The sequence below is a fragment of the Zingiber officinale genome, chromosome 6B (genome assembly GCF_018446385.1).
Source record: "Zingiber officinale cultivar Zhangliang chromosome 6B, Zo_v1.1, whole genome shotgun sequence".
In the NCBI taxonomy this organism is placed as follows: domain Eukaryota; kingdom Viridiplantae; phylum Streptophyta; class Magnoliopsida; order Zingiberales; family Zingiberaceae; genus Zingiber; species Zingiber officinale.
In genome coordinates this window covers 20059489-20077826 of record NC_055996.1, presented here as the reverse complement: position 1 = coordinate 20077826, position 18338 = coordinate 20059489, and positions in this window count along the sequence as shown.

Sequence of the window (18338 nt, the reverse complement as noted above, 5' to 3'; positions counted from 1 at the left end):
TATTTTAAGTCAATTGGTTTTCCATTAAGGTCATCATCTAGAATTGTGTTAACTGCCATAGGTGTCTTTATTTCTTTAGTATTTTCCATCCTGAATTTTTTAAGTAATTCTTTGGTGTATTTTTGTTGATATGTAATTACCCTTATTTGTTTATTTGATTTGTAATCCTAAAAAGTAAGTTAATTTCCCTAGTAGACTCATTTCAATTTCTTGTTCCATTAGATTCATAAATTCTTCTAAAAATTCTGAGTTGGTTGAACCAAAAATTATGTCATCTACATAGATTTGGGCTATAAAGATATCCTCTTTTATTGATTTAACAAATAGGTTTGGGTCAATTTGACCTTGGTTGAACCCTTTGAATATTAGGTAATAGGTTAACCTTTCATACCATACCCTAGGTGCCTGCTTAAGTCCATATAAGGCTTTCTTTAACTTAAAGACATAGTCAGGGTGGTTTAGACTTTCAAATCCAGGTGGTTGTCCTACATAAACTTCTTCTTTTATTAGTCCATTTAGAAAGGCGGATTTGACATCCATTTGATACAGTTTGAACCCTTTATGGGCTGCATAACTGAGTAACATTCTAATAAACTCTAATCTAGCTACTAGGGCATAAGTTTCATCGTAGTTAAGTCCCTCTACTTAATTAAACCCTTTAGCAACTAGCCTAGCTTTGTTTCTAGTAATTTCCCCAGTTTCACTTAATTTATTTCTAAACACCCATTTTATTTCTATTATCTTCTTATTTTTGGGTGGTGGTACTAAATCCCAAACTTCATTTCTCTCAAATTGAGCTAGTTCCTCTTGCATAGCTATGACCCAGTCTGAGTCAAGTAAAGATTTAGCTATGGTTTTGGGTTCAATTTTTGAAATCAGAGATATTTGACTTAGGTTTCTAAAGGATGACCTAGTTTGTACCCTTAGGTCAGATCACCAATTATTTGGTCAATTAGATGATTTGGGTTGACTCTTATGATTCTAGGAGATTGATTTTCTTGAGGTTCTTCTTCCTCTTCATGATTTAAATATTCATTAGTTCCTTCTTGATTATTGTTGCCTTGAATAAACCTAATTGGTTGAATTTGGGTTTGTTCTAGGTTTTGATTGGATTTCTCGAATTTTACATTTGAGGTTTCTTCAATCCTTAGTGTAACTTTATTATATATTCTATAACCTCTACTGTTCAGTGAATATCCAACAAAAATTTCATTTTCAATTTTAGAATAAAATTTTCCTAAGTGTTCTCTTGTGTTTAGTATGAAGGCTGGGCACCCAAATACTCTAAAGTATTTTATATTGGGTTGTTTATTATAATATATTTCGAAGAAGGTTTTGTTATGTGTTTTATTTAGTGTTGTTCTATTTTGCACATAATAAGCTGTGTCAACAGCTTCTGCTCAAAAGTATTTAGGTAGATTATATTCATTTAGCATTGTCCTAGAGGCTTCAAGTAGAGTTCTATTTTTTCTTTCTACAACTCCATTTTATTGAGGTGTTTTAGGATACGAAATTCATGATGGTATCCATTTTCAAGACAAAATTTGTTAAAATTATGATTTTTAAATTCACCCCCATTTTCACTTCTAATTCTTTTAATGTTAAGATCTTTTTCATTTTCAACTTGCTTGCAAAAATTTGTAAAATTTTTAAAAGTTTCATCCTTATTTTTTAAAAATTTTACCCAGGTGTACTTAGAATAATCGTCTATTATTACTAGACAATATAAACTTCCATTTATGGATTTGACCCCATGGGAGTCAAATAAGTCTAAGTGTAAAAGTTCTAGTATAAAGTTTGTTTGAAGTTGATTAGTTGGTTTGTGATTAGATTTTGTTTTCTTTCCTTGTTGACAAGTATTACAGACTGTTGAGTTGTTGAGTCTAAGTTAGGTAATGTTGGTAATCCTCTAACTAATCCATTTAATTTGCTTATATTCCTGTAGTTTGTGTGTGACAATATTCTATGCCATAACCAAGTTTCTTCTTTTTGCATTAAGTAACACTTAAGTGAAGAGGTGGTTAGATTAATTGCATAGATGTTGTCTCTTCCAAACCCTTTTAGATTTATTGTGGGGTTATCTAAGTGCTTGATTAAGCATTCTGAAGATAGGAACCTAACCTTATATCCAGTGTCACATAATTGACTAATACTGAGAATATTATACTTAAAATTTTCAACAAGTAACATATTTGTAATAATAAAGTTAGTTTAAAGTTCAATATTATCTATGTCGATTACCTTGAGTTTACCGTTGTTCTCAAAGACAACTGTTCCTAAGCTTTTGTAGGTAAGTTGAGTGAATTTGGTGTGATCTCCAATCATATGTTTGGAGCAACTACTGTCAAGATCCACTTGGTTTCCTACAATAGGTAGGAGTTAGGGTTAGTCTGAGTTTGATTTTACTTGAAATGATTTTAATTATTTAGTTAAGAATAATTTTTAAATAATTTTAAAAAGAATTTTACTTTAAAATAATTTTTTTTAAAAGAATTTTAAAGTTTAAATAATTTTTAAATTAAAAAGATTTCAAAATAATTTTTAAGTTAAAAGGATTTAAAATACTAATTTTTTAAGTAAAAACAATTTTTTAAAAGAATTTGTAAGTTAAAAAGATTTTAAATAATTTTTAAGTTAACAAGATTTAAAATAATTTTTAAGTTAAAATAATTTTTTAAAAGAATTTTAATTTTAAGTTAAAATAGTTTTTTAAAAGAATTTTTAAGTTAAAATAATTTTTAAGTTTAAAATAATTTTTAAAAAGGATTTTTAAGTTAAAATAATTTTTTAAATTAAAAAGATTTAAAATAATTTTTTAAGTTTTAAAAATAATTTTTAAGTTAAAATAATTTTTTAAAAGAATTTTTAAGTTAAAATAATTTTTAAATTAAAAAGATTTAAAATAATTTTTTAAATTCTAAAGATAATTTTTAAGAGAATTGCTAAATTAAATTTTAAGTTAAATTAATTTTAAACGAATTTTAAAGTTAATCTAAAATTGAATTTTTAGATTTAATTTAATTTAAGTTAATTTAATTTAATTTATTTTAATTTGATTTAATTTAATTTGACTTTGGTTCTTAGTCATCTCACTTGATCTAAATTTTTAATCAAGGAATCCTATAATTTTGTGAGATGAGTTAAATTTAATTTTTAGGTTTTGATTTAACTTTGTGTTAGATTCAGGTTTAGCTTTGGGCTCAACAAACAAACATTCTTTAGATAAACTTCTGGACTATGATGAGTCACTTGGACATCATTAGAGTAACCATGTCTTCGAGGTTTTCCAAATAGTCCTATCCACAGAACTTAATACAAAACCTTGGTCTAATTGGTTAGGATTCGTAAGGGGTAGCTTCGGTTAGTTTCATTAAGCCAAATGCACCAGGTCGAAGCCATATCTTCCTAGACATGCATAGATAAAGTTTTCCTAACGTACTATCATCTAAAACTTCACCAGTACCGTTGGTCAAATTAAACTGTTATTCCTTTTTAAACTAGTCCTAATTATCCTGGCGGGTATGTTAGTTTTGGAGGTGCCAGCTATTCTGGAACCTCCCCCTGAATTATTGATCCGATTTAGATTTTAGTTTTGGGTTTATGTCAATTTTTATAATTATATTTTACTTGATGATAGTCTGATTTTTGGTAGGTTCTAAACTTTATTTTTGGTTTAGTTAGTCTAGGTTTGTATTTTGGCTTTTGATTTGGTTTATTTGAATTTACATAATATATTTTATCTTTGGGTATATAATATTGGTTAATTCCTACTTGCGTGGTTAAGCATACTTTCAGAACCCAAGCTTTAGTTTGTTGTTTATGTTGAGTTATTAGTGATATAAATGTTTTATTCAAACTTGACTTGTAGCCAAGTCCGGTTTTATTGTAAATGACTTTTTGACTATTTAAAATAAGATCTAAATTTTTTGATCTTGTTGTAAATTTTTCTAAAAGCTCTTTTAATTTATTAATTTCTATTTTTAGTGTTGAATTTTCCTCCTCAAGTGTTAAATCTTGAATTGGATTAAAATTTGTAATTTATTCCTTGATGTTTTGGTTTTCCTCAAAGTGCAATTTATTTTCATTTTCTATTGTAATTAATTTTTTATCGAAACAAGCAATGACTTTGAAAATTTTCTTATTTAGACTAAGGTATACCTCTTCAGGGTCTTCAGAAATGAGTATGGACTCGTGGCTCGATTCGGGTTCGGACCCATCTTCAGATTCTTCCTCCATTCTAACTCACGGGCCATCAAAGCGAGGTGGCTTTGGTGCTTCTGCTCCTCGGCTTCTGACTCTTCTGAAGATGAGTTGTCCCAAGTTATTTTGAGAGCCTTCTTCCTGGTTGTCCTCGACTTGTCGCTCTTTAATTTCGGGCACTCGTTCTTGTAGTGACCTTTCTTGTTACACCCGAAGCAAGTCATGCTGCTTGGTTCAGTTGGGGAGTTGATCTTCTGCAGGTCCTTTTTGCTGAAGTTCTTCTTCCTCTTGGTGAACATCTTCTTTACGAGGTTCACCAGGTACTCTTCGTCTTCAGAATCTTGGTCAGACACATCTTCAGGTTCAAGCTTGGTTTTTGTCCTTTCTCTGGAGGAACCTGCAAACAAAGCGACACCTTTCTCGGTTCTGGCGTTAGTCTGCTCGTGTAACTCAAGTTTGCAAAATAATTCGTCTAATTTCAATTTAGAGAGATTCTTCAAAATCTTGTAGGCATCCACGATGAATGCCTACAATGTATTTCGAGGAAACGCTTTTAAGGCGTACCTGATTAAGTCGCGATTTTCCATTTGGTGGCCTATCACGTGAAGTCCGTTGAGGATGTCTTTGATCCTCGTATGAAGTTGACTTGCCGTTTCTCCTTCCTGCATTTTAATATTAAATAATTTATTTAGAAGGAGATCATGCTTAGTTACCTTGGCATCGCTCGTTCCTTCGTGCAGTTCAACCAGCTCGTCTCATAATTCCTTCGTATTTTGGTGTGGACCTACTTGGTTCAGCTCTTCCCTCATCAGCCTGCATTGCAGTGTGTTGAGAGCTTTGAAGTCCATCGAGGATTTCTTTTTCATGTCCGAAGTCCACTGTTCCAGGTCTAGTGGATTTCCGGAGTTGTCAACTGGTGTCTTGTAGCCTCTGGTGACGCTAAACCACTGATCGAAGTTGGTTTTCAAGTAGACATCCATTCGCTTCTTCTAGTAGAGGAGTCATCCCCATTTAATAGAGGAGGGCAGACTGTAAAATACCGAAAAAGGGTGAATTACCATAACGAAATTTTCTGGAATTTTTAGAAATTTTTCAGAGATCGTATGACTTCGGTTACGGGGATAGAACTGGGCCCTAGGAAAGCCTGTTTAGACTACCCCATTTAAGCGAGGAAATGTTTATTTTCTTAATTCCTTTTTCTTTTACTATTTCTTTTTCTTTTTTTTTCTTTTTTTTTTCTTTTCTTCGCTTCTTTCCTCCGCCGAACCCGTGCGTGCCGAGTGTAACGACCACCCTTCTTAACTATACTATTACACTCTAAGGATGACCGTTACTTGACTACTAACTCTACTTAACCGGTGTGATCGAAACCACGAAGAGTCTCTACCGAAAAATTTCAGCAAAGTCTCCCCTGTACCGGTAACCATAATCATTAATACATAACATAATATACACAGCCACATGCGGCTGGAACATTTATCAAACAACCACGCAGTTTATAAGACACAACAACTAAAATAAACTATTCTAGCAATAACAAATGAATAAAACTCTAACAGTGGAAAATAACCAAACAAACAATGCGGAATGAAAAGACAATCTAAAAAGACATAAATCATAAGGTACAACTCAACTATTTCTATCCACTAAACATGAAACTCAAAACTTCCCAGGTCTCTCCATAGTCCTGACATCACACATCCATCCGCACCTCCTTGTCGCCTTCCTTTGCTAACACTTTTCTTTCTCTGTTTCTGCAGTAAGAGGAAATGCAAACTATAAGCAAAATGCTTAGTGAGCGCTATCTAACTCACAAAATCTCGATATGCATGTATATTGTAACGACCCAAATTTCCTCATTTTGAGTTCCAAAAATAATTCAAAAATATTTAGAAATGCTATAGAAAAATTCTAGAGATTTTTAGAAATTTTTGGAGTATTTTTATGCTATTTTTGGAGTTCGTTTGGTATTTTTACCAAGAGGAAGAAGTTTAAAAAAATAATAGTAAATATATATGTTGAAGCTGGGTTTTGAATCCAGGAGCCCGGACCCGAACCAGGTTTGAACCGAACTTAGCTAACCAATCGGTCTGCGAAAGTTTTGTTAATCAAATATGGAGTGAAATATATTTAAGCTATAGTTGGAACATTTAAAATAAATTGGAGAAAAAGGGCCGCGGCTGAGAATCGAAGCCCAGACCTGTGGCTTCGAGCAAAACCCAGCGGACCAACTGCGCCAGCGGTTGATGTTAATTAGACATGCAGCGACAAATATATAAGCTATAGTTATGATCGAAGCACTAGTTTTAAAAAGGATCAAATTTCTTTTACCCGAACCCTAAATCCTGTTTCCTCTCCTCTGCGTCACGCGTGGGCGGCGCCGATTCCTTCTCGGGCGAAAACGAAGCTAGGGCTTCATCTCCGGCGACCGGCGAGCACTTCTCTCCGTCGGTTCTTCACAGATTTGAGGTCTCCTCGTTGAAGAGAGCTCATGGCCACGAGGAAGGGTTGAAATTTGAAGTTTCTCCGCGAACCCTAGAGGTTTTCTCCTTCGGTTTGAATTTAAGAATCATGGTAAGTTGCTACTCACCTGCAGTAGGATAGCTCCGATTGTTCCTTTCTTTTCCGAAAGCTTTGGGATAAATTGTAGGTGGTTTGTGCTTTTGATCGGATTTTATTTTCTGTTTCTTTGCTATAGGTTTAAGCAAAAGCACAGTAGAAATTGTGAGGAGAGATTCTGAACCTGTAGATGATACATGGATCATGTTTTAGCCTTGTACATTCTTATTTCTTAGATCGATAATGTGTTCGTTAATTTAAGTTATGCAAAAGAGTTAAGTTGGATTTTGAGTTTCTAGACAAGACTCTTAGGGAAATTCGTGTGGCTTTGATGATGTTTTACTCCTTTCTATCCCAGTTAAAAGTTTAGACAGATTCAAGGGTAGATAAGCTTGAAATGAAGATGCTCTTGTTCTTCTACCGTTTACAAAGTTCTGTACAGATTTGTTGGGTTTAATTCGAAGGAGCTTGATCCTATTCATTATGGAGGTTTTAGGTTTTTAGAACTGAATTTTGGTAAGAATAGTTCCGGATCTTGTTCTCCTTGAATTCGAAGTATGTTGTAAGATTTTTAGTCTTGAGACTTCTGCCGTGAATCTCAATTTCAGATTTGTTTAGGTTTGGAAAATGAACAAATTGATCAGATGAGCATGTAGTTTAGCATTTCAGCTTGTAGAAATTCTGGAATAGATTTCTTTTGTTATTAGTTTTTTAAAGCATACAGTGTTTGATCCATTGGTTGTGTAGTATAGTTTTAAATTCCAGAATTTCTTTTGTTAAATCTGAGCATGAGGAATGGTATTTTTTTTGTTTTCCAGTAGCAAACCCTTTACTAGTTGCAATGGTTTCCTTGCCGGGTTACTGAACAGGGGATTAGTAGAGGTTTCGGTTTGTTCTATTTGATACTTGCTGATATGAAACTTAATGCAGATTTGTTTAGATTCGGAAGGAATGTTAAGTTGTTGCCATAAGTTTCAAAGAAGAACATGAATGGTTGTTTATATTTGCTGTAGAGTTTAGTTACCTTGGAAGAATTCTGTGAAGTCTGAATTGTATTAGATTTTGCTGTACAGTTTAGTTGCTTTGGAAGATTTAGAAATCCTCACGTTGGAGTGAAGTTCTTGTGTGAAGCAATAGGATTTAAGTTCTTATATGCTCCTGTTAACTGAAATAGCTATGAACTGTTTTAGAAAGGTTTAGATGAAATCGGTTTGATGTAAGTTTGGGTTCTATATTTAGGAAGATAATTCTTATACCGATTATTGAGGTTAGTTTAGTCTAAAGGTGAGAAGTATGTGAGTGATTTAGTTATGCAAGTAATAAGTTCAGAATAGAAGTTTAGTTTAGAAGATGAGAAAAGAGATTTACATGTTGATCAATGTAGATTCTATAAAGTATTAATAAGCAGAATTTTAGCAGCATAGTATGCAGATTTTGTTAAGCTTAGTATGCAGATTTTGTTAAGCTTAGTATGCAGATTTTAGATAAGCTTAGTTTGTAGATTTTAGATAAGCTTAATATGCAGATTTTGGTTAAGCTTAATATGCAGATTTCTGTTTAAACTTGTATGCAGATTTTGTTTAAGCATTGCAGTGTTAGAATTTGTTTAAATATTTCAGTTTTATAAGAAGCATTCTTTTATAAGAAAAGTATAAGAAAGAATAAGAAAAGAAAGAAAAAGGCCAAGGCCTTAAGTAGATCCCAAAGTCAAGACTTTAGGGATTTTGGCACACAAGGTGCTTATTAAAATGCCAAGGTATTATATATTAGAAGTATTAAAAGATAACAAGTATTTTACTTTTATCAGTGGCACTGTACTGGACTCTCAGTTGTCCTTGGGCTGGGCTCCCATAGTCGTCCCTAGGTTTAGAGAACCTAGTAGTAACGGTACGACCGACGGTCGACGGTCGACGGTCGACGACCCGAGGGTCGCCAAATGGGCCGCCAAATGGGTCGGGTCGTTACAAAAGTAAAAGCAAGTACAGTTGCCGGGCCCAAGAAGAAGTTGATTATTATTTTGAAGTATTATAAGTATAAGTTTTTGAACAAGTAAAACGAGTTTTACATAAACATAAAGTATTAAAGATTAAGTTAGAAAAAATGAAATAAGTTTCATATAGTTCTAAAAATCAGTAAGTTTAGTTCTTTATTCTACCATGTTTATCTAGTGGATGAGTAGTTTTCATATTTACCTATTAGATGAGTAGCATGATTAGCTATTAGAATTACATGAGTAGATTCCTTAGCTTTTCTTTGCTATTAGTTTGACATGAGCAGTTATGTTTATGCTTTATTTCTTTTTAGAGCATATAGTTTCTAGTTCTTTTCGTATACATGCACAATCGTGATTTTGTGAGTTAGATAGCGCTTACTAAGCAAATTTTGCTTATAGACTACACTTCCTCTTACTGCAGATACAGGAAAGAAAAAGATATAGAAAGGAAGACGACAAGGAGGTGTTCGAAGGATGTGTGATGCCAGGAATATGGAAGCCTTAGGACTAGGAAAGAAGTTTTAATTTTAGTTTCTGCATTTTAGTTATTGTAAACATTTGAGTTGTATTTTAAGTTCATGTCATTTGAGATTATCCTGTTTAGATTGCATGTAGGATGAGTTCAGTTTAGTAAGTAGATATTTGTGTGTTTGATACTTATTTAACTGCGTGGGTGTTTGATAAATGTTCCAGCCGTCTGTGGCTGATGTATACTATGTTTGTATCTTGGTTTATGGTCACCGGTACAAGGGAGATGTTGGTGCGGGAAGCATCCGATGATCGAACTCGTGTTTTGATAACGGCAAAGAATTCAAAGTTAAGATGTTTTCTAGTCTAACAAGTCTACTTGAGGATTTCAGGAAAGTCCTAGCTGCAGTTAGGCAAAGGGAAAACCCTAGGGGGCGGTAACCCTAGGTCATAGGGGGTGGTAACCCTATGCGGAAAGTCTTGGCAGGTCAATGACTTCAGGCAAAAGTCCTAGAGGGTGGTAACCCTAAGTGAAAAGTCCTGGTGTCGCGAACCAGGTGAAAGACTGGACTAGCCGGGGAAGCGGATGTCCAGCAGAAAGTCCCGAAGCATCGAGTGCTGAGCAAAAGTCCAGTCGATCTGGAGGATCGACTGGCAACAGGTAAATCTCCTGAGTGGAGTAGGTGAGGACGCGTTCCCCACAGAGGGAACAGTAGGCGTCGGATCGACCTAGGGCTTCCGGCTGGAAATCCAAAGTCAGACTCGGACAGTCCGAAGACTGTCCATTATTATTTACTATGTTTTATCAGATTCTAACACTGTCTTGCAGGGTATTTTGCTCGGACTAACCTTTGTTTGTAGGTGAGGAGCCTGCTGGAAAAAGGCTGTACGGCGCTCGGGACCAAACTTTATCCCTGCCGCGACTTCGCCACGTGGAGCATCCCGGTTGGTTGGCCACGTCACACTCCAGGCGCCCGGAAGGAATCCAGGCGCCCGGAACCGCATATAAAAGGAGGGTTGAGGTGCAGCTTCAAGACACAACAATCATCTAAGCAATCTCCTTGCGACAAGCTGCTAACGACTCAATCCAGAAGTGCTGCAACGACACCCCGACAACCCGGAGCTTCGGATTTAATCTTTTTGTTGTCGGTATAATCTTTTTACAGCTTTGAATTGTAATTAGTTTGTAATACTCTTAACGAACTTATAGTTGTTGCCCACCGAAAGCGATCAAGGATCGCGGGCCTTCGAGTAGGAGTCGTCACAGGCTCCGAACGAAGTAAATCCACTGTGTTCATCTGCTTGTGTTTCTTTCATTTCCGCTGCGTTTTTACTCGAGTGTTTTACGACTTCGATAATCGAACGAAATAGCCACGAGCGCTATTTACCCCCCCATCTAGCGCTTCTCGATCCAACAATTGGTATCAGAGCGGGGTAGTCTTGAATCAGTGCAACCACTATTCGAGACAAGTTTTTCGTGGTTTTGTTCGGAGTCGATTAGAATTTAGCCTCATAGCTATATTCTAATCTCTTTTTACGAATCGATTTTCTGCTCAAAGCTGGTCAATACCACTTGAGCCTGTTATTTTTTCCTTCCTCCCGCACTACTAATCCAAGACTTAGTCTTGGAATAGATCTTGTTGTTTCTGTTTTTCTTAGATCTAAATGGCCCAACAAGAAGGATTTAGCACCGTTCGTCCCCCATTATTTTCCGGAGAAGACTTCGGATATTGGAAGGGGAGAAGATCCAGTTCGACACCTGGATGATCGTGAAAACAGGATTGCAACTACCAACTGGTACAGACGGTAAGCCTACATCCTGTGAAAACTGGGAGCCAGCATTTATCAAAAAGGTGGAAGCCGACGCCAAAGCCACCTGCACAATCCAGTGCGGCCTTACCAAAGAAGAGCTCAACAGAGTCGGTCCATTCTCCTCCGCAAAGGAACTATGGGAGAAACTGATCAAACTACACGAGGGCACCTCAGAAACCAAGGTGAGTAAACGTGATTTGTTACTAAATAAACTATATAATTTGAAAATGCAGGAAGGCGAGACGGCAAGTTCTTTGCACGCCCGAATTTAAGATATCCTGAATTCTCTACATGGAATCGGACAGAAGGTAGAAAACAGAGATATAATAAGGTATGCCCTTAACTCATTCCCTAGGAGTACACTATGGGCATCAATGGTAGATGCCTATAAAGTCTCTAAGGATTTGTCCTCCTTGAAATTAGATGAATTATTTAGCGAATTCGAACTCCATGAACAAACTAATGCACAGCCGTCCGAGAAAGGGATTGCTTTGGTTGCAGGAACGAATCGAACACGGGAATCAAGAGGACGGCGAAAAATTGAATCGGAATTAGAAGATGAACCTGACTTAGAAGATTCAGAAGATGAACTAACCAGCGAACTTGTGAATCTTGTAAAGAAGCTCTACAAGAAGAAGAAGGGCTTCAACAAGAAAGATCTAAAGAAGGCAGTCCAATCCAGGGAGGCCCAACAAAACTCAAAGGTGAAGTTCGAAGTCACATGTTACGGGTGCAACCAGAAAGGGCATATCAAGGCCAACTGTCCCAACCAAAAGGAGGCCAAAAAGCAAAGAAGAAAGAAGGCCCTAAAGGCAACCTGGGACGAATCTTCTTCGGAGGACGAAGACGACGAACTCGACCAAACGAGTTTACTCGCATTGATGGCCTGGGACCAGATCATCGAATCCGAAAGCGAGTCAGAAGCCGACTCCGAGCAAAGCCACGGATCCGCATCCATTTCCGAAGGGCCAGACTCCGCTGTAAGTATTCCTAGGCTTAATAATTTAGTCAATTATTTACTTCGCAAATTAGCCAAGTCAAATTTGAAAATTAAGTCACTTTTAAAAGAAGTAACCATTCTTAAAGGAGTAACTAACTCAAAATCTTTAACTGAAGATTCAACTCAAGTACAACAACTTGAGAAAGAAAATTCAAATCTGAAAAATCAGTTAAATGATTTAAAAATTACTTTAGAAAAGTTCTCTCTGGGCTCCAAGAATTTGGATCTAATTCTTGGGACACAAAGAGCCGTCTACAATAAGACTGGGCTAGGATATAAAAGTAAAAAGAAATATAAATCGTATTTATCCTTAATAAACAAACAAAGTAGTAAATCAGTCCAAGCATGGGTCCCCAAGTCCAAATTGATAAATCAAAGTGGACTTGGCCAATACTGGGTTCCGAAGGATCAAATATACTTCCTCGACAGACCATATCGAGGCCGTGATCCAGGGAAAGCCAAAATGAAAACGATCAAAATTCAAAATTCGAAATTAAATTAAAAAACTAAAATCAAATTCAAAATTCAAAATTCGAAATTAAAATTAAAAATCTAAAATCAAATTCAAAATTTAAAATTCGAAATTAAATTAAAATTCTAAAAATCAAATTCAAAACTCAAAATTCGAAATTAAATTAATTTAAAAATCAAATTAAAAATTAAAAATTTGAAATTAAAAATTAAACAAATCAAAATTATAAATGAAAAATAGAAGGAGGGTCTAAACTAGCTGGCACCTCCAACTGAACTACCCGACAGGGTAACTGAACCTAATTTACCCGGAATGGGTAAAACAAGAATGGATTACCCGGCAGGGTAGTTAAGGTTAGATTAAAACGGGATAAGTTTAACTTGAACCACAGTACTGGTGAAGTTTTTGGATGATAGTACGTTAGGGAAACTTGGGCATCGCATGTCTAGGAAGATATGACTTCGACCTGGTGCATTTGGCCAAGTGGAACTGACCGAAGCTACCCTTAAATGGATCCTAACTAGTTAGACCAAGTTTTAGTATTAAGTTCAATGGGTAGGACTATTTGGAAAATCTCGAAGGCATGGTTACTTTAATGAGCTCCTTGTGACTCACCATAGCCCAGAAGTTTATCCAAAGAATGCTTACTTGTTGAATCCAAAGCTAAACCTGAATCTAACACAAGACTAAACAAAACCCTTAAATTGAACTTCAATTCATCTCACAAAAATTATAGGATTCCCTGATTGAGAAATTAGATTGGGTGAGATGACTAAGTAATTTAAAAATTATTTTAAAAACTTAAATTTCAAAATTATTTTAAAAAACTTAAATTTCAAAATTATTTTAAAAACTTAAATTTCAAAATTATTTTAAAAAACTTAAATTTCAAAATTATTTTAAAAACTTAAATTTCAAAATTATTTTGAAAAACTTAAATTTAAAAATTATTTAAAACTTAAATTTCAAAATTATTTTTAAATTTCAAAATTATTTTAAAAACTTAAATTATTTTAAAATTAAATTTCAAAATTATTTTAAAAACTTAAATTTCAAAATTATTTTAAAAAAAAAACTTAAATTTCAAAATTATTTTAAAAATTTCAAAATTATTTTAAAAACTTAAATTTCAAAATTATTTTTAAAAAAAACTTAAATTTCAAAATTATTTTAAAAAACTTAAATTTCAAAATTATTTTAAAAACTTAAATTTCAAAATTATTTTTAAAAATTAAATTTCAAAATTATTTTAAAAACTTAAATTTCAAAATTATTTTAAAAAACTTAAATTTCAAAATTATTTTAAAAACTTAAATTTCAAAATTATTTTAAAAACTTAAATTTCAAAATTATTTTAAAAACTTAAATTTCAAAATTATTTTAAAAACTTAAATTTCAAAATTATTTTAAAAAAAACTTAAATTTCAAAATTATTTTAAAAACTTAAATTTCAAAATTATTTTAAAAACTTAAATTTCAAAATTATCTTAAACTTAAATTTCAAAATTATTGTTATCTTGAATACAATAGAATAGAAAATTTAAGGAGACAATAAACATAGTGTCTGCTTCAATCACGCTATCTTTAAATCCATTAAAAAGAAACCAATTCAACTACTTCATGTGTAGGAATTGGATCAATGGATGTTGGATAGTGGATGCTCCAGACATATGACTGGAGACAAGTTGAAGTTTACCAAACTCAAGTACAAGAGTCTAGGATCAGTTGCATTCGGCAACGACGGTAAACTTAAAGTAATCGGAAAAGGTAATATTGAACTTAGTTCCGATTTCGTTATTCGAAATGTTTTATTGGTTGACAATTTTAACTTTAATTTACTAAGTCAATTGTGTGACAGCGGATATCTAGTTAATTTCGATAAATCCGGATGTCTAGTTAAAAATATTGGAAATCCAGAAATTAAACTTAAGGGACTTAGGAAAAATAACATCTACACAATTAATTTATCAATATCCTCTATAAAGTGTCTTCTGACACAACAAGAGGAAACTCAACTGTGGCACAGAAGGCTGGGTCACACACACACAAGACTTATTTCAAGAATAAGTCAAAATGGTCTAGTTAGAGGTTTGCTCAAATTAAAATTTATTGAAAATTCAATCTGTGATGCATGTCAAAAAGGGAAACAAACCAAGTCAACCCATAAGTCAACTAACCTAGAGAGATCCAACACCATACTTGAGCTCCTTCACCTTGATCTATTTGATTCACATGGAGCCAAATCACTAAACAAGAACCAATATTGCTTAGTAATAATTGATGACTACTCCAGGTACACTTGGGTAAAATTTCTAAAAACAAAAGATGAAACCTATGAAATATTTAGTAATTTTTGCAACTTAACGGAAAATGAAAAAGATACTAAAATTAAAAGAATAAGAAGTGATCACGGAGGGGAATTTGAAAATCATAAGTTCACCCAATTTTGTAAAATAAATGGATACCAACATGAATTCTCATGTCCTAGAACCCCCCAACAAAATGGACTAGTAGAACGTAAAAATAGGACACTACAAGAAACCGCTAGAACAATGTTAAACGAATATGAGTTAAGTCACCAATTTTGGGCTGAAGCAATAAATACGGCAAATTATATTCAAAATAGAATTTTAATAAACAAATATCACAACAAAACACCGTATGAACTCTACTATCATAAAATTCCCAATCTAAATTATTTAAAAGTATTTGGTTGTAAAGTTCACATTTTAAATACTAAAGATTACTTAGGAAAATTTACACCCAAATCTAACCAAGGAATCTTCTTAGGATACTCCTCTACCAGTAGAGCCTTTAGAGTATATAATCAAAATACATTGAAAGTTGAAGAAACAACTAATGTAATATTTGATGAAGAAAACAAATTACCTAATATAAATGCAAATATTAACACTAATCCAAGAGATGTAGATAATGATGAAATCCAAACTAATCTTAATGAGTCTGAAGAACCAGTTTCTGACTCACAAATAAGACCAACTAGAACAAGCACCTCTCACCCACCTGACCAAATTTTGGGTGACCCAAACCTAGGAGTCAGAACTAGATCGTCCTATAGAAACCTTAGTCAGATTGCTTTAATTTCTAAAATTGAACCTAATGTAACGACCCAATTCTCCTTACTTTGAGTTCTAAATATATTTGAAAATGTCTGAAAATACTTTTAAAATATTCTAGGGATTTTTAGGAATTTTTAGAGTATTTTTATGCAATTTTTGGAGGTCGTTTAGTAGGGTTACAAAAGAAAGAAGTTTTGACCAAAAATGTAGAAGGTGAGATTCGAAACCATGACCTCGAGTCGGACTGACCCAAGCGAAACCGGCCCGACCAGCTGAGCTGCGCGTGGTTTGTTAACCAAGTATGTAGCGAAATATATTAAAGCTATAGTTGGGAACGTTTAAAATAAATTGGAATTAAAAGTGCGCGACTGAGGATTTGAAACCCAAACCTGTGGCTTCAAGCAAAACTCAGCTGACCAGCTGCGCCAGCGGGCTGTGTTAACCTAAGAGGGAGAGAAATATATTTAAGGTATGGTATTTAATAAAATAACCTAGGTTGTAAAAGAGGTTAAGTTAAGAGAGGAAAACCTAAAATTTTCTCTCAAAATTTCCCTTCTCCTCACGCACGCGGCGCCGTTTCTTCTCTCGGGCGAAAACCCCAGCCAAGGCTAGGGTTCCTCCCTCCGGCGTCGGCGAGGTGTTTTCCGGCCGATCTCCACCCGTGGGTGACCATTCCGGCAGGGGAAGCTCGGGGAACACAAGGAAACGGGAGGAAACGAAGCTCTACCGAAACCCTAGGACACTTCTCTTCGGTTGTAAGTCCAAGAACCCGATGTAAGTGCTTCTCACCTGCGGTAGGAGTAGCTTTCGGGGTTTTCGTTTGCGTTTTGTTATTGTGTAATGAACAAGAGCAGTTTTTTCATTCTAGAGTATGGAATTGATTGCAACCCTTGTTTTACAATTCGGTTTAAGATTTGGGATAGGTTCTTTTGGCTATTTTTAATACACGGACAGAATCTTGATGTTTCCTTTGTTTATCACAGCAGGTTTTTGATGTGTTTACCTCACAATTCAAGCATGTTTAAGTAGATACAAATTACTTCAAGCTACAGCATGATGAAAGATTGTTGGTTTATGAATAAGTTAGTTGTTACAAGCTTGATGTGTGGAAACTTTTACTGCTGTGAGCTTAACTAAGATTACCATCTATGACCATGTAGTTCTGTTATTGGCTGTTGAATTCGGTTTGAACATATCATGTTATATTTCAGTGATATAGTTGTTCTTTCTTTAATTATTGTGGAGTTTTGTTTGAATATGTACTGGATAATATTTTATATCAGTGCCATGTAGTTAAATATCTCTTGTTTGCTGAACAAATGAGAGAAGTACAAGCAAAGCAATACTAAGATGCAATCTGATCCTAAGTTTCAGAAATTAGAATCAAGGCACACTAAGTGCTTAAATAGATGCCAAGGCATTTATTTAGAAGAAGTGATTAAAGAAGTATATAAAGAAAAGTATTTTACTTTTAAAGGGCATGTACCGGACACAAGGTCCAAGGGATGGGCTCCAAGTTGCCCCTAGACATAAGGTCTAGAAGTGTCTTAATGGTTTTGGGATTAGTTACCTCAATTCTCATTAAGAAAGGCGCGCAAAGTGGTACAATGCCGGGCCCAAGTAAAGTTGAATATTATTTTAAAGTATAAAAGTATTAATTTAGAAACAAATAGAACAAGTTCCTTTATCCAAGTTGCAAATTCTAGCAAGTTAAATGTTTGTTTCCTTTAGAGATGCATGATGTAGTTCTATATTGCTATTTTCATGTTGAGCATGTACTCTCTGCTTTCTTTAATGTTTATGCATTCCTTATCGGATTTTGTGAGTAGAAAGCACTTACTAAGCTTTTAGCTTATAGATGCTACTTTTCCTCCTACTGCAGATATGGATAAAAGTAAAGGAAAGGCTAAAATGGCATAGAAGAAGGCGACAAGGAGACACTGGTGATGTGTGTGTGGATGGCGGAGATGGAAGATTTGGGGACCTTGCTTTTAAATTTCTGCGAGTTAAATTATTTAGGTTTCTTCTTAAATAACTAGGAGAATTAATAAAAAAAATTCAGATTCTTTATGCTCTCCCTGTTTTACTGTTTTGAAGTTGGTCAAATACTTTTATTTTGTTGAGTTCTGGAACCATTCGGATGATTAAATGCATAGATGATGCTTGGTAAAATGCTTAGTTTTAAAATGCTCAGAAGTTCTTCTTATGCATGCTGGAAATTTTCACCTGCTGTGAGTTTTCTGCCATGGAGAAATTTAATCTGTAGAGATCTATATTTTTTTAGCCTGATTACATTGCTGGACTTATTCAGATCGTTAAATGCTTTTCCTGATTACCCCTTTATACTCTGCTGGAATGTAATCTACCATGAGGTTCGGTTTTGGATTGCATTGGTTAAACCTGGAAAAAAAAAATGCCTCTGCCGAAATACTTATCTGCCTTTGGGATTCCTGTTGCATGCTGGAATTTGTTTCTGGGTTGCTGTAGTGAGGATATAAGATTAGTAATGCTATGTGCGTATTAGTATTTGACCACTTGTAGTATGCTGCCTTATGTGCTGCCAGTATTGATGCATGCTGTAGAGTATTAACATTTAAAGGTTTAGTTGTTTTTTTTTAAAACTATTCTCCTCTTGTTACAGTTGAAGATTATGCATGCTGTAGAGTATTAACATTTAAAGGTTTAAATCTGCTATGAAGTTTATTCTTGTTGAATGGAAATCTGCCTTTATTAATGAATCTGCTATTAAGTATT